Raw genomic sequence first — 24,186 nt, forward strand, 5'->3', positions numbered from 1 at the left:
AAGCGGATGAGGCATTTTCGTTTTTGCCCCCAAGTTTTTGCCGCTCGCACGGCAGTGTCGCCACGCTGGTGGTTTTCATGCAGGCTGTTTGTTGTCAACGTGTTAGAGGTGTGCTGCATAATTTACAACCCCTTGATGCTGAAGGGGTTGCCGCCTTAATTACGCCGGCAACACAACGCAACTACTCCACGCCAGCCGCCTGCAAGAAGTACATTAGAGAGCGTGTCAGGGCTTAGATTGCAATTTAAATAGCTAATACACTTGCACTCTCCTGCCGGATAATAAATATTGAAAATTCACGCCAACTTTGATAGAATAAAGTAACAGGCTCTGGGAGACAAACGCACACACAAGGCCCGACAGAAGATTTTCATTTACTTTAATGAACGCAGTGCCAAGCCAGAAGTTTGCTGGTCCAATTTTTTTTTGTTCTCGACGCTGAGACGGAAGGAAAAAATTTCTCTGTGGCTTTTGGACATGATATATCATTTCGCTCGAGCCTCCCCTAAACTTGGCGATTCTGCTTGGATTGGCGGCGATTTTTCACGAAATGAAAACAAAAGCCACAGGGGTTGTTGCAGCAAACTAAAAACACGCTGCATGGACTTTTGCCAATGAGTGCAGATACCAGAGCAGAGCGAAACGCGGCGCGGCATCCGCGCGCACGTATTGTATTCCAATGGCCCAAGGCTGGGATAATAGATCAAAAAGAGCCGCCCTTTTCTCTGCTGGTGTTCGCTGCTGCGGAGATTTATATAAAATTCTCATAGCGCTCGAAAAAGCAGAGCACAAATGATGTCGGTGCCTGCTGCACTGGCGAACGAACCCGATCGCGCAGGTGAAGCCGACGAATTTGAAAGTGTTCACTTTATTATTGCCACTACCAACTCTCCGCTTAGGCCATTTGGGCGCCCAGAGCGTGTGCAATATTAAAGGAGTGGTGCGCTGGCTGAGGTTACCTCTGTTGCATAATTTATTGCTCATTTTTCACAGAGCTTTCAATGCCGCAATAGCCATCAATGATCGCATTTGCAAAATTTGCTCAATGCATCGAAGCCGGCGTGTTAATATTTTGCTCCTGAGGAATTTCGTCTTGGGAAAATTTCAGCCATTAATTTTAATTTCCGTCTGATACCTTGCCAAGCCACGCGCGCATGAAGAACGCCCTGCAATTTTCTCTCAATTTACCCTGCTGGCGGTAAAGACACCCCAATGGCGGCTGCGGAAGCTGAGGCAGGCAATTGATCAATTCTCCATTACGCTGGCTGCTGCTTTGTCATCCGCAGCGGAGAAAACAGCAATTTGATTACAGTCTCACGTACACTCTCTCGCGCGCGCGGCGGGGGTGGCTGGCCGGCGCTCGAGCGCGCGGAATTGCACAGCAGACACAGGGGATGTGTCATCCCCAATTATACAACAATGCTGCCTTTGGGGGGATGATGCAAATTTCTCGACGCTTCCCCTATAGGCACGCGCGGGACAGCAGACATATTTGGCGATGAGAGATGCGAGCGTGAAATGCCGACACCACGCGGCTGCTGCCGCCGGGAATTTTAAAATTGGAAAATTTATTTATACACACACACACACAGTTCTCTATACTACACACTACTTGTGCTGATGCTGTGCTCGGTGCGAAATATAAATGGGACGCCCTGGCTATATTAAGAGCGATCTTAGGCGTAGCTGCCATCAATTAAAGCACTCTCGAGGCGGGCGGCGTGTGGCAGACGCTAGCAGGTTGCACGTTTTCTTATTCTTGCGTCGCGCCGCATGTAAAAAATAGTTTAATTTAAATGGGCTTACTGATGTGACGTGGCACGAGATAAATGACCCTGCGGGAAGCTCGCAGGAAAAAAGGAAAAGATACCAGCAGCAACACACACAGAGGCCCGCCGCGCTGAATTGCTTTTCCTGTGCGCGAAATAAATCCTGCTGAATCTAATTTATTAAGGGCACGTATTTCTCTCTCCGGTGCTGCCTGCCGGGTTCGTAAAACAAAATTCGGGCCCGGTCCTGCATGCAGCCCCGCCGGTGTTATATGGGATCGCCGGTGAAAGTCTGAAAAGTTTTGGCGTCGATTTCCTGGGATGGGGAGCTTTCCTCGGAATTAATAATCTGCCAAGAATACTCTCGCACAAATACGATTCGATGCATTTTAAATGTATGTTCATATACGCATAGGAAAAAAACAATTTCCGCAAAAAAATTATTTTTCTGAAAGGAAAATGTGTTTGCGGTCTCACTCAAAAAATGTTTTTTAATCAAAATAAAAATGATTTAAAAAGACAAGATTACAACGAGGTTAATTTAAATCACTTCTTTCATTCATTATATCATGGTCATAAAATCTGCACGGTATTTTAGCGTTTGATTATTTGAAACAACATGTTTACATTTTGAAAATCGAAAATTTTTTCAGCACATTTCCTTTGGTCCTCTTGCAGGATTCCCAGTGGCAAGGCAGGAGTGAAAGAGGTCGGTGCGCAATAAAGGGGCTAAATCATTCGCTCTCTCTTTTGTTTCCTTGAGGGGCATTTGAGCCGAGGACTTATCGGGCCGAATTGCAGCGCAGTGTGTGACAAAAAGAATGCTTGCCTGCTGATATTGTGTGTGTGCGTGTGTGTATGTCCATTTTTTATTTTATTGCCACCCTCTCTCTTTCTGCGTAGATATTCGTCTTTTTTTCTCTCCTTCTTGCGCTAAACCCGGGCCATTCATCCTCTAAACCACCCCCTGGAATATATACAGCGGCAGTCCGTTTATTCCAGCAGCACAGTGGCGGTGGCGGAGTCGTTTTTGCGCTTTGCACATCTCCCGGGCTCGTATATCTAGCGCCAAGAGTTATGGTGCTCGATACGACAGGGAAATTGCAAGAATGGGGTAATCTATCTTTGTTGGGAGAAAAGTAAGGAAGATAAAAGAATTTGTCTCACTGCAGCGCCCGCGCTATATTCTCCAAAGATGCCCCTTTTCTCCTTTTTTCGCTCTCTCCGATTTTTTTGTGCCCAAGGATACGCACCAGCAGGATTTGGCACAAAATGACCGGGTTGGCATGGGCATGAAACGTTACTAATGGCACCTTAAGTGCAGGAGAAAAATATTCCCTAATGCGTATAATATCAAGTTAGGAGAAAATGTTGAATCTAAATTTGCAGCTTCTAATCCGAGGACGCACTTAATTTTTCAAATAAATATTATTTTACATCTGCTTTCATAAATATATATGATTATTTAAATATTTTCATGGAGATGCCACCACATCTTTACTGACGTCTTCTCTTTCTATATGAAGATAAACGGTTCAATATTCTGCCCAGCGTCCGTCTTGATTAATAGAAATTAATCATGAAGCAGTCCCCAGCGAATTAAACTTGCTCGCCCTTCAGCAATCTCGATTGCCAATATATCTCTCTCTGCGATGCTCTCTCTGTTGGCTGTTTGGCAGCTCTTTCCTCCAAGGTAATATCCACAGAAGTTAACAATCAACCCTCATGTGCGCAACAATGGGGGCGAATAAATAAGATTTGGAGATTCTCTTTGCTGAAACGAGACGAATGAAAGAAGAGGGACCCGACATCTAGGGGGAACTAAAAAGAATCGCAGAGAATTTGATTAGTTCCGGAGAGGTTCCGTGATGAGAATTGTTTCTTAGAGAGCTCTTTTAGTTGATTTCGGTGAATACTAAATTTAAATAGGAATAAATTGACTCCTTTCCCAGCCTGCACAGCTTTGTCCCTAGATTGTGCGGCTGATGTCGTACTCGTTTAACAGCGAATGTTGGCCAATGTTTGAAGATATGGTTACACTTTTACTATCCATTAGAGAAATATATTGGATGGCCTCTGGATGAAGTGTCTGACAACCTGGAGACATTATCCGTACAATGGTTTGCTCTCTTAAAGTCACTTCGGGGATGTCGTTTGACAGTCACTCTTTTTTTAATCCCTTTCAAATTAGAGATTGTTTTGTTGTTTTCTCAACCAACAATTTAATAAGTTAGAAAACACAAATATCACTTTCTGTATAACTTTCCTATACTTCTGTTGTAACTCCAACACTGACTCATGTATAACATTAAAATAGAATCGTGGGTTTATAATTTCCATCGCATATGTTAGCAATAAGAGATGAAAGAAATGAGTTTCCCTTCATTTCTTTGAAGCTCGTGGCAGTTTTACAGGAGTGTGACATTTAGAAAAGCTCGCGAGCTATGCAGCAATAGATCATTTCACTGAGTGTGTTGGCACTAACAAGAGTTTATGCCACTCTCTCGCGGCCTGCATAATGATTTATGCGCACTTGGGTTACGGCTCGCAATGCAAATAGCTGATGCATTGCGGTGTCTTGCTTGGCACACGTCACTCTTTGCAGTGCTGTAGGTGTGAGGGTAAATCACCGCGCAGCAACGAGCCGAGGTGTGTGTGCATGTGCGTGTGTCGCTTTTTAATTGGCAAACGAACGCGCCAGGCCGCTGGCTGCATCTCTTGAAATAATCACAGCCAAACACCATGTGATTACAAATTGACTGAGCTTGATGCAATTAATTATTTTTACACCAAGGTAATTTCCATGTAACCTTTGTTTGGTTCTTAAATCAATCATTTAATTATCTATGTTTGAAATACACATAAATGCAACTGTAACAATAAGAAGTACGTTTGTAAAAATAGATTTTCAAGTGTTTGCATTCCAATATCTCAAGAATATTTATTTGGGAATTGTATAGACCATAAAAATGCTGTGTGGTTCTTTTGGATACAGATTTTGATTTATGAAATTGTGAATTTAATGAAATCAAAATTTAAGTAAATATTAAATATTCATTTTTTAGAACCTCTGCTCTTATTGTTAGCACTTCCCGTGAGCTATTAACTCGCACACCATGTCCCAATAGAACCGCCGAGCGCGGGATAACGGCCTGAGTGGTCGGAGAGGACTTTGGGCCAAATCTTTGGCCATCTTTTCGCATCCCCGCACCAAGGTCTCTTTTATTCAAACGCCGGACATTTTTCCCTTAAGCCGCTTGGGAAGGCGCGAAAACCAGCAAGTCCCAGCTGAGCTATTTGAGTACTATTTCCAGTTATTATAAACTTAACACCTTTTAACATCTCTGCCATAGTGCAGCATGGATCCAAAAAATTCTCAAATATCTCCCACGTAATGCTTTTTCACTCCTGGGAATGCCTTAACAATGCAAGCAAACGGGCTTGCTTGTGACGATATTAATATTAGCCCTAAAAGTAATAATGCATTTAAATAATTTTCTTAAACTGTAGCAATAAAAACTAGGAAACAATTTGTAAAATTAAAAGCAAACAGAAATTCATTTAATGTAAAACATAACAAGCACAGTTGTTGGAATCATTAAATTTGAAAGACGAGTTACTTTGAACTTATTTTTCGGATTAAAGAGCGTCTTGCCACAATGTTAGTCTTGCCAGGGACATATACCTAATATCTGTGCAAAATTATGCAATAGAATGCAACTGGCGACGGGGGCTGTAGTTGGTGGCTGCCACAGCAAATAAGATTGTAAAAATTTTGATTTGAAGCTAGTATTTTTGTAACAATGTTTTGTTAATTGTTCAATGTGTAATTAGCAGAGAAATGTAAATTATGAAAATGATTGATTTAATCATTATATTTTTAACACTCCCATCATCTTCGAGTAACCAACTTGGATACGACTAACAAGTCCCAATTATGTGAGCGCGGCCGTCCGCTATAACACCGCGGCAGGCATCAGTTGTGAGGATCAGTGTTAAAAAATGATGAATAAATCAATCATTTTCATAATTTACATTTCTTTTGCTAATTTCATATTGCAAAATTAACAATACATCGTTACAAAGATACTAGCTTCAAATCAAAATTTTTACAATCTTATTTGCTGTGGCAACCACTAACTACAGCCCCCGGTAGGATTATTAAAGGTCATTCAGCGGAATCAAATAAGCGAATATCTTTCGCCAGTTGCATTCTATCGCATAATTTTGCACAGATATTTAGGTATATGTACCTGGCAAGACTAACATTGTGGCAAGACGCTCTTTAATCCGAAAAATAAGTTCAAAGTAATCCAAGAAATAATATTTTAATTTAACAATTTAAAAGTCCTTCAAATTCTCAAGGTATATTCTAGCTCACGAAATAAACAATTTCAAGATCTAGGCACACACGGCACAGCTGTGAGCATACATATAGCTTTACTTTCCCAAATATACAAGAGAGGCACTTTAGAGGCCCCATAAAAACAAAGCAGCGGTCGGCACGCACTGATTTTCTGCTGATGCTTTAGATGAGTTTTTTTCTGCTTAAAGGAGCAAGGGCAACGCGGAGAGAGAATTTATCAGGCACATTGATCAGAAAATAAATTAAATTTCTATTGTTTTATGACAGCTCTGCCGCACAAACTGGTCTGCGAGTCAAAAATTCCGTCCAATAGGAGGCGAGGCAAACACCTAAGTGCCACAGTTGTTGTCCATGTAGGGCATTCGGACAGTGATTAATAGCACGCACCGCTGGCTTTGCAGTGTCCACAAAAAGGTTCTCTGGAATGCTAAACGGACGCATTTATCGTGGACTATTTAAAAAACAATTAACCCCGAAGGCTTGACCATTATTGGTCGCGCATAAACTTGCTCAGCGAAAGTAAAAAATATAAACCGCTCTGTACAAACAAAACTAGTGCATTTCTCCCCTTGTTTGGAACGATTGGCAATTTGTAATATGTAAAAGCTCTTTTCTTTTCCTTGTGACGGTGACAAATTATTTAATAGCCATGCACTTACCCCTAAATTCCACGCTTTAATCCGGAGCAGAGCGATGTTGTTGGGCTGCGAGTCAGTCAAAAACTGAGGATTCCGGGTCACTTTTGTTGTTAAGGGGTGGTTTTGTTGAGACCGTTAAATATAAGGAAACGACACATATGGCACGCATAAGACTTTTATGAGGCCCCTTCAGCCGCTTTTATTGTTGTGACTCGAGAAGCATTCTGCTGGATTTGAACGGTCCCCTGAAACGAATCTTCGGCGTCGCCGTGCACGCATCAGCTTGAATTCTGCAGGAGGCACTAACAATTGAATATTACATATATATAGAGAGTGAGAGCTAAAGCGAGGACGGCCCAAATAGGGTGTAAAAGGAGCAATAAAAGAGACACAAAGAGTCAAGGTCGAGTTTGAAAACAATTTTTCCGCTCAAATCACTCTTTCAATCCCTTTTTTCTCATTGTCAGTGTAAAAGAAGTGTGGGCGAGCTGAAGAGTTTTCAATGCAACGCGAAACATCTCTCTTTGGTGCAAATGCTCAACGGGTGGGTTTATTTTCAGTTTGGCTGAATGAAAATAGAGTTTCAGTGTGTGGTCATAAAATGCGATGAGAAGGTCTTTTCAATCAACAGATCGCAGACATATGGTAAAGATATTAGGACAGCTGAGACACTCTGATTATTTTATCAAGTCCAAACACTGGGGTGTCATAGCTACTCGAGCCGATGCCTAGCTCTTCTAATAATAAAATCCCACAGTGTGAGCGACCAGCCAAATTGAGAAGCTCTCTGCTCCAACTGGTCCGCAAACGCACTATAGGCCGCGGCCTGCTCAATCCTTCGGGCCCACATCGTTCTTAATCATTTTAAATCAAGTGTGGTCTCGGCTCACTTACTAAATTCCCAGCTTCCCTTTCTCTGCGTGCACGCCAAGATCGGCCATCGCACACATATATCTGTGGTGTACTTTTTACTTTTTCATTTGGCCCCCACCCCACGCTGGCCCCGGCCACCTCGCCCCCTGGACAGGAGGGCAGCCCTCCCCCCATTGTGTGCTGGTGCAAATGATATATCCTTCATCCCCCCTCGTGGCTGTTTTTCTAAAATAGTCGACCATGATTTCTCTAAAACCACCGCTGCACCCGTCCGCGGCAGTAGTCTGAGACGGGCGGTCACATAAACTGGTGAAAAGTATTAAAGTGGAGGGAAATAACAGTTCCGAGAGAGGAATAGAGTGGCCAAGCGATGTGTATATTTCTGTGAAATAATCTTTGAGTGCCAGTGACCCTTGGGAAGAGTTTGTTAGCCGCTTTTTTTGGATTACGTAAGTGTTGAAATATTTATATGCAGGGATGTCGTTTTTTACTTCAGAAAAATTGGTTAGATAAAATGAAGAGCAGCAAGCGACATAGTTTAAATATTCATGTCAAAATATTGGCTTGCTTTTCAACGAGGAAAAAATTAATTCTTTGAATCGTGAATGCATAAATTTTTGAATGAAAATTTCATTATATACAAAGTGGTATGCATTATTCACATCGCACTGTATATATGCAGATCAATAAAAATTTAATTTAGACTTGCTCTCTCGTCCGTCGACGTCGTTGTGCCGGCGTCGAGCGCGAAAAAAAGCCAGGCGGAACATTATTATTTTTATGTGCAGCCAAGTGCTGTGTTTGCATTTGATTAAATACCGTGGCGGCGTCTCCTGCACCGTGGAGACCCTTCCACTAATTTTTCTTTGCCAAGAATAATATTCTGGAACACAAAACAGGAGCAGCCAGCGTTTTTACGCCGAGATAAGGAAACGGCAGCAGGGGAAAATGATGCTGCCGCCGCCGCCGCCGCCGAGTATCAAATATGCGGAGAGCGAGAAATAAAAATTTAATTTATCAATTGCCAAGCCAAGCGGGCTGGATGAGCAGATAATAAAAATTAATTTTATTTCATACTCTAGCGAGAGCTATGGTGCCAGATGCTCTCATTTAAATGAAAGCTCCACATTAAAATGTTCGACAATTTTTTGTTTATCTCAATATATATAGTCCGGCGCTCAATAGAAAATAAAAACTTTCTATCAGGATTTTGCATTGTACTTTCCTATGATTTGTGCTATAAATTATTAAAAGCATTGAACATGCTTCAATAATTAATAGCATTTAAGGAAGCCATCTTTGCGAATATTTGAGAAGGCGTGGAGCCCATTAAAATTATGCTTGAGCAACACACAGGATACTCAAAAGGCTTGTGGCACAGACTATATACCTCCATCAATATGGAAGTGTAAACCAAACAACCGTATGCAACAGCATTTTTTTATTACTTTGTCACTGTAAAAGGTGGGATGCCAGTGCAGGAGAAGAAGATTCTTTACGGTAGCTCAAGTATTTGGAAATTCTCAACATATTCACACAAATTGTGGAAAGACATAGCAATCAAACATCAGAATTTCTATAAATTCTTTAAAGGACTTCGATTTAATGGCTGGCTTACAAAAATCTCACAAATTCACAAATACAATTCTTTCTCAGACACTCTAACAGATGGCAGAAACAAATCAACTAAACGAGTATCCAAATACTCGTTACAACTTAATTACAAATAAAAAATAAAAAGTATTGATAATAGCTAGGACTACTAAACGTTTAAACCCCTTATTAATTATAGAATCTTTCCCTTGGAACTGTGAAACAAACCCTAAAAATAATGTTTCAATTCATCATATACATAAACAGATTACTAAAAACGCAGTAAAACTGTAATATCCATTGTTGGGAAGAGCCCAAAAATAATTATTTGTTAGGAGTTTTAATTCACTTTGGGAATGAAAAATGTAACACGAAATAAAGTGCAACATGCACACGCATATTGGTGACCATTGAAATCAAATCAATAAATCACGTCTCTCATCCGCCATTTCATAATTAATTTTGCAATTTGCGTGGTGTGCACGCAGCTCTCTTTCACTAGCCGAAACCAATCAAGTGGCGTAATTAATTTATTGCCCTTCATCATCAGCATATTTCACTAATGGAGAGCGAGTCCTGCTGCTGCTTTGCTCTAACTGCGCCTGCGGTTTTATTATTTACACCGCCGCACCAGTGCAGACCGCAATCAATTAAAATTATTGGAATAAAAAAACTTTGGCTGGCACATGCAAAATCGGGCTCGTCAGAGCAGAGGCGGCCAGAGGCGGCGGCTGCTGCTGCCGGTGATGAATTGGTGGTGCAGCCATATTGTGCAGAGGACCAAGCGGGGGTTGAGTAAGCCGGGGGTGCATGTGGCGTTGGCAGCTCTCAGCTTTGGGGAATGCTTTTTGTTGCTGGGCAAAAGGAATTCTATATGGGCACAAAAAACGCACACAAAAGAGAGAGAAACACGAGTGACATTTTGTACAAAGGCATTGGCTCTCGCTTGGTTATCCCTGCTTTTTATACCTGCTCGCCGTCACACAATGAGGGTTTGAAGAAATGCTGAGTGGAGTTACGGTTTTAGTGCCCAACATCAAACATCGGAGTTTTAAGACACATGCAGGACGACCGTCTCTAATTATTGGGATATTCAAATTACACGCATCGTGGAAATCTTCAATAGACGTTTAACAAATTTCATAAGGGATTAAAATTTGAGATTCGGCATTTTAATGCTTTAATTTAAAATAAATCTGACTGAAGAGATAAAGCCGAAATATCCTTAAAAATTATTAAATTTTTATCAATAATAATAGAAAAATTGCATTATATTTAATATCAATAAAATGTATTTAAAAATTGGTTGAACATACAGGAAGTAATGTATATGGTACCCCTTTAAATGCAGAGAGGTTGTTCTACCAAAAATTCGGAATGCTTTTAATTTTCTTACCCGAGGAGCTTCAATCGATTTTCTTCTCTCTCAATTTAGCGATTTTTGTGACAAGCGTGTAAGAGAGACGAGTTTGAAACGCAGCACCCTCCCAGGGTGTTTATGTGCACAAATTTAGACTGAGAAGCAAAAGGTGGCCCGCTGCTTCACAATTAAATTAGTCGCCCGCTGGTCAGACTTTTTACTTCACATGCAGCGACCGATTTTGTGTGCTTTGACAATAATGAATTGTTAGGCGCGATACTAGGGGTGCTGGAAAAAACACGAGCGTGCTCTTGGATTCTCATCCTCAAAAATCGAAAATCAAGCGCGGGAAATTATTTTGCCATACACCAGTTCTCTAAAAAAAAAAAAAAAAAAAAAAAAAAAAAAAAAAAAAAATCGATGCTAGCAATTATATGAAACGATAATAGAGCGTAAATTTATTCATATTTATAAAATGCAGTAGAATTACAAAATTTGAACCGTAAATATATCAGGAGGGAACTATTATTCTTGCGTTCGAAGTTTTATTAATAATTTAAAAATGAAAATATTCAGATCAAAAATTTTTTTACAGTGACGATTTACAGATCAACGAATGCACTATATTTTTACTATATCAGCAGCTTTCGTCTCACGTCGGCCACGCAGCAGTTCTCGGCTTCCCCAGCGTGCAGCAGAAATGGTCATTATTTTTAGTTGATGTAATATTTTAAATATTGTAAAAATGGCGTGTTTTAATTATTATCTCTGTTCCTAATAACTTTAGCGGAAAATTGTTCATTACCAATTAATTTCTGAAATAAAAATTGAACAACATTTTTTCAAATCCAAAGTGTCTACGCCAATCAGAATCGAAAAAAATGGATTGATCTGGCGCAAAAAAAATCAGGTGCCACTCTTGAATGAATCAACGCGGACTTGTACAAGAAGAGCAAAGCCAGTATAAAATTTAATTTTTTTCTCATTATTTCACTCCAAAATACGATTGAATCAATAATTATTTTCCACAAGATAAAAATCATAATTCTAGATTAAAAAGTTCATTGTGAGTTTGTCAAAAAATGCAAAGATGTAGACTTACACTACAATTTTATAATTTTTGTGAATTTTATTTATAGTCGATTTTGTTGATGCAATAGCTAATGCAAAAATCAACTCAGTTGTTGGTTGAATTTAAATGAATGTATAATGTATACTGTACTCTGTGTTGTACAGCGTTGGTGTCTAATAAAATAATAATAATGTATACTAAAAACGTTACAAAGACGCGAAACTATTAGGCTTTTTAATCTAAATTAGCACCTATTTTTTCGTTCTTTGTTCGTAGTCTTCGCGAGTTTCATCAGAAAAATAATTAAATATAGACACGGACCCTTTGCAGCGGCTGATCAGCTCTGTATGCTTCTCGCATCTGCTGCATGGCTATTGTGAGAGTGTGATTTCATTATTTTCCACCGCACGAAGTGTGCGATATGAGATCACTCTTTTTCCCAGATAGCCAATAAGATTGTGAATTAAACCATAATTTGCAAAATAAAGATATTACAGTATATTTTGCTATTATTTTATTGCAAAAAAAATTCTTGGCCTTGCAGGCATATTCTCCAAAAAACATTTATAACAAATTATAACTTCAGAGAGTAAAAATATATAATAAAATAATCAAAGCATCGACTGTTGTTCACTCTTTTTTTAAACCACTATCGAAACAGCCTGAAAATCTCAAATCTCTAAGAGTTTCAATTCAATTATTGTCTAGAGACTCAATGATATAAATTAAACTAGAATGGAGTGTAGATTGCAGATATTTTAGTTTTATTATTCATAATTTCTCTAGTGCGCGAGCCCCCAGCGCGGTGGTTGTCTGTTCAAGAGTTGATTTTTCACGCGCCCCAAGCATCGCGCTAGTCAATTCATTATTGTCAAAGCACACAAAAGCGATCGGATGCTAAGTGAAAGTATGACCAGCAGGTGACTTATTTAATGGTAAAGCAGCGGGCCACCTTCCGCTTCCCATTGCTGCCTAAATATGTACAAATAAACACCACATAAACACCCTCGGAGCGTGCTGCTTTTCAAGCTGGTCTCTCTTACACGCTTGTCACAGAGTCAATTGAGACGGCTCGAATATAGAACAAATAATAGCGTTTCAGCTCTTATAAATAGCGCTACAGCGTTTTTAACTATCAGAAATAAATTAACCAAATGTGCAGGCGGAATTGTCAAGTTATTATCTTGATGTCAACACACTTTTTAAATATTCGACGGGCATTAAGTAGGAAATCAAAACTTTTTTTTATTAAAAGCGCATTAGTTTTAGGCCACCACCCCCACCCTTAAAAGACCCTCCCTTAGGACTTCTCTCCTTCCCGCCATTTCTAGAGTGTTTTCAATTTTGGAACATGCGATTTTTTCACTAATTTTGATTTTTTATATAAAAATCAAATTGAGGCCATCTGCAGATAAATTAATGGGCACCTGCTAAAGAGACCTCGATTGTGTATTAATAAAAATAAAATAGTTATAATAATTTTTGGAATTTGCAGTCAAATGAATAACCTTATTGAAATATGGTAATACGAATCCACTGGAATAAATAAATGCGTCCGGCACCATATTAATGTAAGCGAATTCAAGCTAACTATATACCTATGAATCTCCATTTTTTCCATTTTCTTGATTGAGTCGGACTTCATGAATTTCCAAGCTATTCGTCAGCACCCTGCCGTGGTTATAAAAAAATAATGATGCCCACTTTTGATTGACCACCCCTTTGGAGACATAAATCAGAAATGGTGATGGCACCTGCTGTGTCCATCATGCACCGGCTTTTATCAGTTGATGACTATTATTGGCGTGTCGCTCATCCATCAAGCGAATTACCAGCGCGCGGCTGCGGCGCGCGGCGAAAAAAATCCATAATAATAACACAGCGCAGCAGCTAGCCGAGCCCAATAAAACATTCACGGACGAGTGGAGCCGTCCCAAAAGAAATAAGTGGCCCAATTCCCAGATTCTGGTGTGTGCGGCTTGCGAGGCCAGAAATTTTAATTAAATTTCTTTGGGCGCGATCGGAATGAGCGCCGCGTGGAATGCCGGGGGCGCGCACGAGGCGCATTAAGGGTGAGCCCGGCGGCGGCGGTGGCAGCAATGATAAATGAGGGTTGGAGCTGCTTCTTCACTAAGATTGATTACGGACCACGTGACGTATTCCCACCAATCACAATGGCGCATCGGAAGTTTTGTGTTGCAGCCGCACAGCAGCAGCCATCTTTATATTTATGGGATGGGGGAGAAATTTATTTTATTGACCGCGAGCAGCCAGAACGCGAGAGCGCCTCGCCGCCTCACACTGACTACATAATATTGTGTTCTGCGCTCGAGTGTGTGTGCCTGTGACGCGTTTTATATTGTACATGTGCATCGCTCTGCGGCCGCTAATGATCGTGCCGGGTCTTATGGCAAAAGGGTTGAGATTCTCTGTTTGCCTTTTTTCTTTTCCCTCTGGCACCAATGCAACAGATAAATTACCCGCCGATTTATGGAGGAGCATGCACTGGCATCAGACCAACAGCGACACACTTTGCTTATGGCTGCAGGAAGCTGATAAATACTCGTGTTCAAATAAATACTAGTCCGCAAGCTCTCTTTGGCCGACAATCCTCTGCTGCTGTATTATATTTTCATTCAGCGTGTTTGTGCGAGTTCCATAATCATATTCATAATGGACCCGTAGTGAAATTTATTGATTACTATAGCAGCCAACAAACTGCGTGGGCTGTACAATTTTGAATAACCTCTTAATCAGAAGTTAATAATCAAGATGGGCACCAAATTAGTTTATATTAGCTTTCAAATAAGGCTTTTGAATGAAATAATCCCTACAACTATTTCAAATGCTATAAAAATGGGAATTTATTTTGTAGTCAGTATCAAATTGATTGGTCAATAATTAAAAATAGTCATATAAAGGTATAGAGAGTTCGTAAATACACATATTTAACATTTCGCCAAAGCTCACATATTGTGTATGACGCTGTTAAAAATTGTTTTCCGCCTGTGTGAATCGGTAAACGAAACACGCACACACGGCCAGGCCATTAATAATTAATAAAGAAAATTATACCGAGGTGTCACACAGTCGATAAATATTACAAAGTAGGCCTTTTTTGCAATTCCGGTGTGCGGCCGGCGTAATGATGATGAACGGCCGCCGGAAGTCTGCTCTTGTAATTGTGCGTGCACACTTCTGATTATTTTGCAATTAATATTTCGCGCAGCGGCAGTTGCACACTGCTGCCCCCGCTCCATATACACAAGAGAGTTTTGTGTTTTCTCCCTTCGTGTGCAGCGGCAGCTTTTCGCCAAAAGCCGGGTTGCGAAACAAGGGGAGAGGGGCGGCGCGGACGAATAAATTAAAGGATTTCCTTGAATTAACCCTTTCCATCCGAGCAAAGGCAGAACACAGCTCAGCACAAGAGAGAGTGCTGCCGGCCCCTAAATTATGGAATTATATATACACGCACAACAGCAGCAAAACAAACGCAGCGCGCAGAGAGGCACAGGCGATTTAAACTGCCTTTTTGGCGCTTCTCGCTGCTCGTTTTCGAGTACATGCACTGCCTTCTCGAAAAAGGGGCGAGCGCGAAATTAGGGGAGCACGAGTTAAAAATGGATTAATCAAAACGTAGTTTAGAACCATTGTTTTGCACTTCTATAACAACACGCCGAATACTATATTTACCCTTACTAAACTAAATTAAAAATTGCGCTGACTTTATGTTCAGATTAAAAAATTCTTAAGATGATTTCATTGTAATAATTATGAAAATTTTTGTATTTTATTATTTATTTTTATTTATTTGATATTTTATACAAATTTTTATAAAATAATGAAAAATACAATTTTCTTTGGCTGCTAGAATTTAATAAATCGCAGATTGGGGTCAAACCAATGCTCCAAAATAATGGAAAGTTGATCTGTTTTTGTCGACAAGTTTTTATTTTTATTTATAAATAATATTATTTTCCAATAAAATTCAACTGTTAATAATTTTTCCATAATATGACTCAATCATGACATTTCCAGCTAGGATTTTATTTTTATTTTATACTTCGTTTTTCGGCTCCCTTATTGGTTGTGAATTTCTAAAATTAAATTAAATATTTTAAAACTGTAAAGCAATAATATGCAACGTTTTATTGTAGAAAAAATACTGATTTTGTAAGCCTAAATTTAAAAATTGAATTTTTCCTACAAAAAATTAATTTTATCCAACCGCGCTCGGCTGTGTAGGCCGCGGTGCGAACGCGCCTGCTACGAGTGTTGCATACGCACATAGGCGGCGGCGACGGTGGCTTCGAATGGAACTCCCCAGGCTGCCGCTGGTTTTGTTTTTCGAGTGTCAGTGCCAATTTATGGCCGACTGGAGATGTGTTGCCAGCCAAGGACGACACGACTCGGCCCCTGTAAATTATGTAATCATATGCACACAGCAGCAAAGCGTATAGGCGCACGGCGCGTGTACATATGCACAGCCAGCGTGTCGGTACATACCGCAATTGTGCGTACATATAATACGCGCGTGGCCCAGTGGTGCGAGATGTTAATACATATGTATCGGAATTACACTCGCGGATATAATTTTGCATGGGCGTGCGTAGTTGTATCCTCTCGCGCGCCGAATGAAAATGCCAATGTGTGCCCTGGTAATTTATTGTGTAAGTCGCGATGTGCGCGGACAAAATGATGATATACGGCCGGCTGGATCAATTCGCACCTGCCCGAAATGTGAGTGGGTGAATAAATATTCTAAAGAGTAACCGTGCTATATAAATCAGCAGGGGAAAATGGGTCTGTCTACCTGACTTCTTTGTCATGCTTGATGGTTCTGTGCAATTTAAATGGCAAGCCCGAGATAAATGTTAATTCCTAACATTTGGCTGCAAATGTGATCCCAATCTGCCGAGGCGAAGAACACTGAGGGTTATGTTCAGTATCTTTTTTTAATACGCAAAGCAAAGGAAAATGCCAAAAATATTAGAAAAGCTCAAATGAATTTAAGGAAGTAAAATAATTTTTGGATTCTAGCCCAAAAATGAAACAACGTAAGTTGATTTTGTGTGCAAATCATTTTCAGATAAAATTAGGATATTTCAGCAATTTTGCCTGTAATGAAGCATTGAAAATAACGTCTTTCTGAAATAGGCAAAAATATGTATATTTTTTAATGAAACTCCCCAACAGAAATCGCTGGAAGAAATATGCAAAACATTGAGTCAAAATTTTAATTTAATAAATAAGAAAAATAAAGTTGACCATAGGATTTAACGTAGAAACGAAAAAATTCAGCTTTTTTTCGCACAAACTTCAAATTTAGCATTTTAATTTTTAGATATCATTTAGAAACATCATCGTCCTCCATTTTTCTTTTCAATAAAAGTACAACCCCTTCTTCAGGTGTTGACAATGAAAAGTAACCATTGGGTGGTTATCTCGCAGTTTAGTGTGAGTGATGGAGTGCTGGTAATTTAGGCAGTAATGAGCTCTTAATAACTGGATTACCGCGGCCATAAAAACGTCTCATAAACCTCACCAAATAATGACAAACTTCAGCCAAGTTATGGCCGCGAGTTTGCCACCCTCTGTCAGCTCCACCCTCAAGCTCGCACCCCTGCGAGTTCGACGGTGCGCCACCAGAGCGGCCCTGGCAGGATGCGCCCCTAGCGGAGCGGTGGCCAACTTTTTGGACGGAAAACCGGCTCTGGCGGGAGAGGCGCGAAAGCGGACGCGCGCTGCGCGGCCCGAATCGATCACGCACTGCTGCCTTAGAGCGCGGCATGAACGAACGGGTTATTTTCCTTTGTTTCTGTCTTTTCTCGCTCCAAGAACGTGTTTCCTGAATAACTTTATTGCGAGCCGCACACGCGATAATCAATCGAAAGAACTTGCTCATCAATGAGTGAACATTTATCCTGTGAGACAATCCGCATCTAATTTAATTTGTGGACCGCCATGACAGTGAGTAAATTCACACGATTTAACCAATGCACTTTTAATAAAAAGATAATTTAAAAAGAAAACCATCAACACGCACATACATTTTTTTCTTGTAGTCAGCACCAATAGGTTGATTTTAAATAATTAGGGCTCATTTAGCTAAGAGAGTGCCTAATTTTTGGCCTGATTTTTTCATTTTGTTGCATTTATAACTGCACTGTGAGAGCTATCATATCCTGTAAGTTCCCCTGCGTGGTGTCAGCTCACTTGTGTGATTGATAACAGCTGTCATTTACATGCGCAATGTTTCGCGCACTGACAGATTTCAGCTTCAAACATGCCACACTTTAAGGGCGTTTAATTGATTATCACGATCATTTAAAAAAATTGCGGTCCGTAATTTCAGTGAGCAATTATCTTTGTATTTTGTGGTGGGCATTTTTCAACACCGCTCGTGTCATTGAAATATGTTTTGTTGCTGTTGCTTCGCTTCCGGCCACTCTATGGAGTGGCGCAAACAAAATCAGCTGATGCTCACGCTTTCTTAATTTTGTTAGCGAGCATCTACCTTACGCCGCAGAATATTATTTTGATAATCGGGCAATCGAAAGCAAAAAATTTTGATTAAAATTTTTGAAATAATTGAAAAAGTTAATATTGTAAATAGTTTTATTGTTAACTAACCAAAATTAATTTGATTGATTTCAGGTGAGTGCTAATCATCAAATGAGAAAAGGGAATAAAAATGGCCACTAAATATTTAAAAAAGGTAAGTTTTAGACCTTGAGTTCTTAGACCTTAGTTCTTGGGCGAGTAAAAATGTGTTGTGAATACTTTTTTTTAGCTAAATTATAATTTTTAAATTTTATTCAAATTTAACCCGTTTAACCCGGGAATCAATAGAATGATGCCTGGACCAATCAGAAATGTTATTAATATAAGTAAAATCCCGATGGGGCTGGAAAGTTTCTATTTGCTTGTACGGTCAGGAAGCAGATGTTAAAAATGTGCATTAATTAATTCTGTTGTTTGTGTTTTTGTGCAGTTTATTTATATTTCAACTTTCTGAGCGTATACAAACTAATAATAAAAATTTCCAGATCCATTATGAAGTTTTTTCATTTTTCATTAATTATTTATTTGGTAAATTTATTTTAGTGAGTTTTTATTTGCGTTCATTTAATTATGGTTAAACAATATCGTTTTAATATTTTGTGTATTTTGTATATGTAGCCCTGATGCTGAAGAGCAAATTCCACACAAAAATTGACATCTTTACCATTAAAAGTATCGATTAAAAATTTTCCTCGCTTGATGATGCCTTGAATACAAAATAAATTAACTGATTCATATTTTTAAATAAATTAAAATATATAATAAATTGTATAACTTAAACAAGTATTGAACATATTATATGGTGAGATGAGCTATATGCGTGAAAATTTCATCCAATTACTTAATCGTATCGCTTATCTCTAAAAGTTTGTCTGCTCCTTTTGGCGAACGGTAATAAGTGTCATTACACGCGCAGTGCCTTTATCAGAGGGCAACAATCAGGCGTATAATTTCGCCGCTCTTTTTGCCTGTCTGTCAAAGATGACGAGGCAGACCTGTTATTTTCACCGCGCCTCTCCTCAGAAGGATTCCCATTATTATTATAGCTTGATACAAAATTATTCCCTTTGGTTGGTGCGCAGTCCAACCTTTCTTCTTGTGCTGTCCTGACAGCAAAGGCGGCGCATAAATCAAACTCGCCTGCCTGACTGATTTATGGAGCTCGAGCCTCGCTGATAATAGCTTGACCGAAATCATCTCAGCGGTGCCAATCCGAAGGGAAAGAAAAATTTCGTTAGCTCTCTCGAAAGGGCCAACCAGCGAGCGGCTCTCCTTTTCTTTCCTGCTCGTTTCTCAGGCGGCGAGATGCGAATTTCTACCGTGGACACAGCCTATAGCTGACCTCATTCGCGGTATTTACGACTTATTGATAACCCGTAATTACGCGGCATGCACCTCTGATTTATGTGGCGTCTCCAAATTACTCGTGTTTTCCAATTCACCGGGATAAAGGCCGTTTAATCAAAAGCATGCACTCGCCACGGACAGATTTTTTTCTCATGTAACAGCTGCTAGCAAAATCTTAATCCTTTCCTCACTTCTCTTTATTCTAAAAGCTTTATTGTACTCACTGTTTCAAAATTCCGATCGCGCTCAACAACAGAACACTGAGAACACTATGTTGCTTACACAAAAGTCAAAGCCAAACTGTGTTGTCGCCCGACCGATATTGCACGACCAATACGTATTTTCTGCCCCCTAAAGTCGGTTCCAACCCCACTGCAACCAACAGGCTTACAAGTTTTTGTTTGAATCCCCTAAAATCTGCCAGGGTCACACATTGTTTTAATCACAGAGCGGTCAACAAAGCCGCGGGCGAGGCAACCTTTTTTATTGTGCACAAGTAGAATAGCTGACAGGATCCAAAATTTATTTCCTCTTACTATTGACGCGCTTCTTCATAAACTATAACACAGTTTTTTTCGCGGACAAAGAATGCAGATGGGTGTACACGCTGCGGCAAGTTTTTCAGATAAAAACCTCTTTGTTGTTTGATTAAAATATGAGTAACATTGGGCGGGCTAGATGCTTTGAAAATATTCAGACGTTGTGTGGCCCAAGAGGGTGGATAAATGCTAGAAAAGGGAAGCTGGCATGTCCTACGGACATTATACTCACCCTATAATTTAAAACCACCACGCCAAAACGCAAAGAAAACACTCGCGCATACAAGAAAAGAACACAGGATGAATGTATTATCCCTGTCTGTCGAAGGTCACACGACAGTCAATATATTTTGAGGATCTGTATTGCTGGAACAATTCTAAACAAAAATATTCGGTTGGTGTTTTTATTAATTCTTTACCATCCAAGTTGTCAAGTAAATAAATAAAAAATTAAAATTATCTCATCTCTGGATGATATATACATACATTATATGTATGTAATATATGATGTGTACAAACGGTGTTCAGTAAACTTCTTAATTTATACTGTACATCACTAATGAAACTCAAGAAAAATGTTTGACCAATTAGTATCTCTATTCCCAGTCAATTTAAAATTAGTAGCAATAAAAGGTTAATATACGTTTATATTATATATTTAAAATGTATTTTCTTTGTTTAATTAAAAATATATAAGTTTCACACTTAATTTGAAATTTTGCAATATATAGTTTATTTTTTGTAATTTTATTTAATGTTATAATTTTAATAACAAAAATTTTATATTAATTTTCTAAAATACATTTAGTTCAATTTTATTCTAGATGCGATTATAAAACGACTAATTAAATACATACAAATTATAAAATTGTAGTTTAAGTCTACATCTTTGCTTTTTTTTGGCAAACTCATAATGAACTTTTGTATCAAGAATTGTGATTTTTATCTTGTGTAAAATAACCATTGCTTTAATTGTATGAGGGAGCGAAATAATGAGAAAAAATGAAATTGTATACCGACTTTGGTCTTCTCGTACAAGCCCGCGTCGATTCATTCAAGAGTGCAGCCGGATTTTTATTTTGCGCCAGATCGATCTATTTTTTTCGGTTCTAATTGGTGCAAACGCTTTGGTCTTGAAAAAATATAGTTCAATTCTTAGTTTATAAATTAATTGGTCATGAACAATTTTCCGCTAAACTGATTATAAACCGAGATATTAATTAAAAACGCCAATTTTACAATGTTTAAAACATTAAATCAACTAAAAATACGAAAGTTGTTTAACTAGTAAAAATATATTGCCTTCATTGATCTGGAAATTACCACTGCCAAAAGAAAATTTTGATCTAAATATTTCCATTTTTTATTTAAACTTCGAACGCAAGAATATCAGTTCCTTCCTGATATTTTTACGGTTCAGATGTCGCCATTCCACTGCGTTTTACAAATATAAATAAATGTATACTCAATTATCGCTTCGATTTATTGCTAACTTTTTAAAATCGATTTTAATTTAGAATACTGGTGTACGGCACAAATTTTCCCGCGCTTGATTTTCGATTGTGGATGAGAATCCGAGAGCGGTTCTTTCGTGATTTTTCACGCACCCCCAGCATCGCGCCAGTCAATACATTATTGTCAAGCAATAAATTGTCAACAAAAACGGTCGGCTGCAAAGGAAAAGTCTGACCTGCGAGGGACTTTTTTAATTGTGAAGCAGCGCGCCCCCTTTTGATGCACAACCTAAATATGTGAATGGGCTAAATACCCCCCGAGGGTGCTGCGCTGCAAGCTTGTCTCTTGGTCACAGTTGAAGCGAGTGAACGGAAACTGTGACTCGCGGCAATCGTGCCCAAAGTAAAATTTTCAGAATTTAATTAACTAAGAGCAGACTCGATTGTCATGTTATTATCTTGATATCAACACATTTTTTAAATATATACGATGCGAATTAAGCAGGAAATCAACGATATTGTAAGCAAATTTATTTAATTAAAGTAGCATTCATTGTATTTAGGCAACAACCACCTTGAAAAGACCTTCCCTAAGGACGAAACCCTGATGCTACACTCCTCCCCTTCCCACCATTTTAACTTAGGGTACGATTGCCGCGGGTCACAGTTGCAGCACCCTCAAAGACGTATTATGGAAGAATTGATTCATAAGTTAATTTGGAATATTAATACATTAATCATCTCACGTATAGCAAGTACAAAGCTGTAAATTGTAAGCTATGCAGCATAATCAACACAAAATGCTCACGCACCAGAAAGTTTCTAGGTAGTTTGTTTATCTTTAACTCTTAATATTTAATATTTAATTCACTAGATCAAAAAAATTATTTTTCAACGGTATGTTAGGGCAATAGTATCACCTTTTTTTATTAAAATTGTGCATTTGTATGAGTCATTAAGACAATAATGATATCGACCTTATGAAAATTAATCAAACAAGGGTGTTAATTTTTCAAGTAATATATAAATTGAACTCCAAACAATATCTCAATTTTCGTGTAAGTAGAGGAAGAAATTTTCTTTCCCCTGCGTTTTATTTACTTTTCCAATTACTGCACTAATCATCTGGTTTCGCGAGTTAGAGTCATAATGAAATAAGTGGCTAGCTGAGGTTGCGAGCACAGCAAAAAAGCAGTCAGTCGCCGCTTGCTTTGTTGCCATAATTACATTATATGGCCGTAGAGCAATAATTACATGCAGCCGAGTATGTGCAATTACCTGCTGATGCAGCGGAGTGTGTATAAAACAAAATGTGAAATGCAGTCGCGCGCCAAGGTTGTAATATTGTGGGAACAAGTGACACAGACACGCATTGTTAAGATGCTATCCGTGTATTCGCCAGAGGGACGTGGACCGCATTTTATCGCGCGCAGCAATATGCCCTAGCAAGAGAAGAACAATGAGTCGCCGTCAGACCATGCAGCAAAAGGGAAGAAAATTATTTTACATTATTCACGAGGGCCCGCGATCGTGTTTGATGCATATGAATTATAACGGATTTTCATTGCTCATCTGATTAGCAAATTCGGTGCCAGACCATTCAGATTCGACTGGCGGCAGGCTGTGCGTGCTTGACGGCAGGTTCACATCGATTAAATATCTCTTATATAGACACGTTGCATCTCAAGCACGCTGACGGCAAAGTTGGACTCTAATTGTCCAATCAATGGGGATGAACTTTCAGGTAATTTTAGATTATATGGATTAAAAAAACTATAAATCTTAAAATGAAAATAAAAATTTGACTTTCTTACAAAATAAAATCATTGTAAGGCTTTTAAGAAAACATATATTTTCCTTTTAGTTTCACATATTTAGTAAAAAGAAGTTCGGTAATTCCCAATAAAATTATGTGATTAGTTCAAGTTAAGGAAAAGCGTGAATTTTTCAATTGGTGGTTATTGATACTGGAAATTAGCCGTCAATAAATTATTCCGCGGAGGTATAGGCAATTAAGCAGGTTGTAAATTTAGCGGCACGCGTTTCCGTGGAGCAGTTCGCGCGCAGCTTGAGCAAATAAAAGGGGGCAGGTGCAAGCCGCAACAATGGGTGATAAAAAGGCAGCTCAATAATTCAAAATTATCCACCGGTGGGGGCATTCGTGTGTGCCAGGCTGAGGGGCCTCCTTTTTGTACTGCCTATCTTAGTTTTTTTAATAAAAGAGGCGAAAAAATTAATGTCCATCATCAACGGGGACATCTGTTAACATTCCACTTTATTACATAAAGGAAACTTAAGGCTGCTGCCGCGCTGGAAAACCGGTCCGCGGAGAGCGTTGGCATTCTGCTGTTTTTTGAGGAAGTGCACGCGGGACATGTATGGAGAAATAACAAGTTTTTGTGGCGTGAACGCCGAAAAATTTATTCGTTTATATAATATATGAAGTGAAGTGCCTGCAGTGCAAAGTTTAGTTATTTTATCTTAAGCGAGAGCTATTTTGTTTCTCCTTAAAAGCGGTTAGTGCCACATAATTTATGTAATTTTCTCTCGGTAATTACAATCCGCGTGGAATTATTTATTAACTGGACAAAGGAATGCTCGCAGGTGGCGA

General features: G+C 39.1%; 1 protein-coding gene across 4 annotated transcripts in view; it reads left to right on the plus strand.

Annotated features, from left to right (window-relative positions):
• LOC135937052 (homeotic protein antennapedia-like) overlaps positions 1-24,186 on the plus strand; it is a 101,145-nt gene that overhangs the window by 11,618 nt on the left and 65,341 nt on the right. Inside the window, exons 1-2 of one of the 4 annotated variants that reach the window (XM_065480127.1) lie at positions 8,005-8,095; positions 18,329-18,389. The exons of 1 other annotated variant lie outside the window; for it this stretch is intronic. The gene's annotated coding sequence lies outside the window, so the exon portion shown is untranslated. Of the gene's footprint in view, positions 1-8,004; positions 8,096-17,441; positions 17,642-18,328; positions 18,390-24,186 lie in introns of those variants that run through there. 2 more of the 4 variants (XM_065480126.1, XM_065480128.1) reach the window with 2 other exon arrangements.

This window comes from Cloeon dipterum, chromosome 2, assembly GCF_949628265.1.
Source record: "Cloeon dipterum chromosome 2, ieCloDipt1.1, whole genome shotgun sequence".
Classification (NCBI taxonomy): domain Eukaryota; kingdom Metazoa; phylum Arthropoda; class Insecta; order Ephemeroptera; family Baetidae; genus Cloeon; species Cloeon dipterum.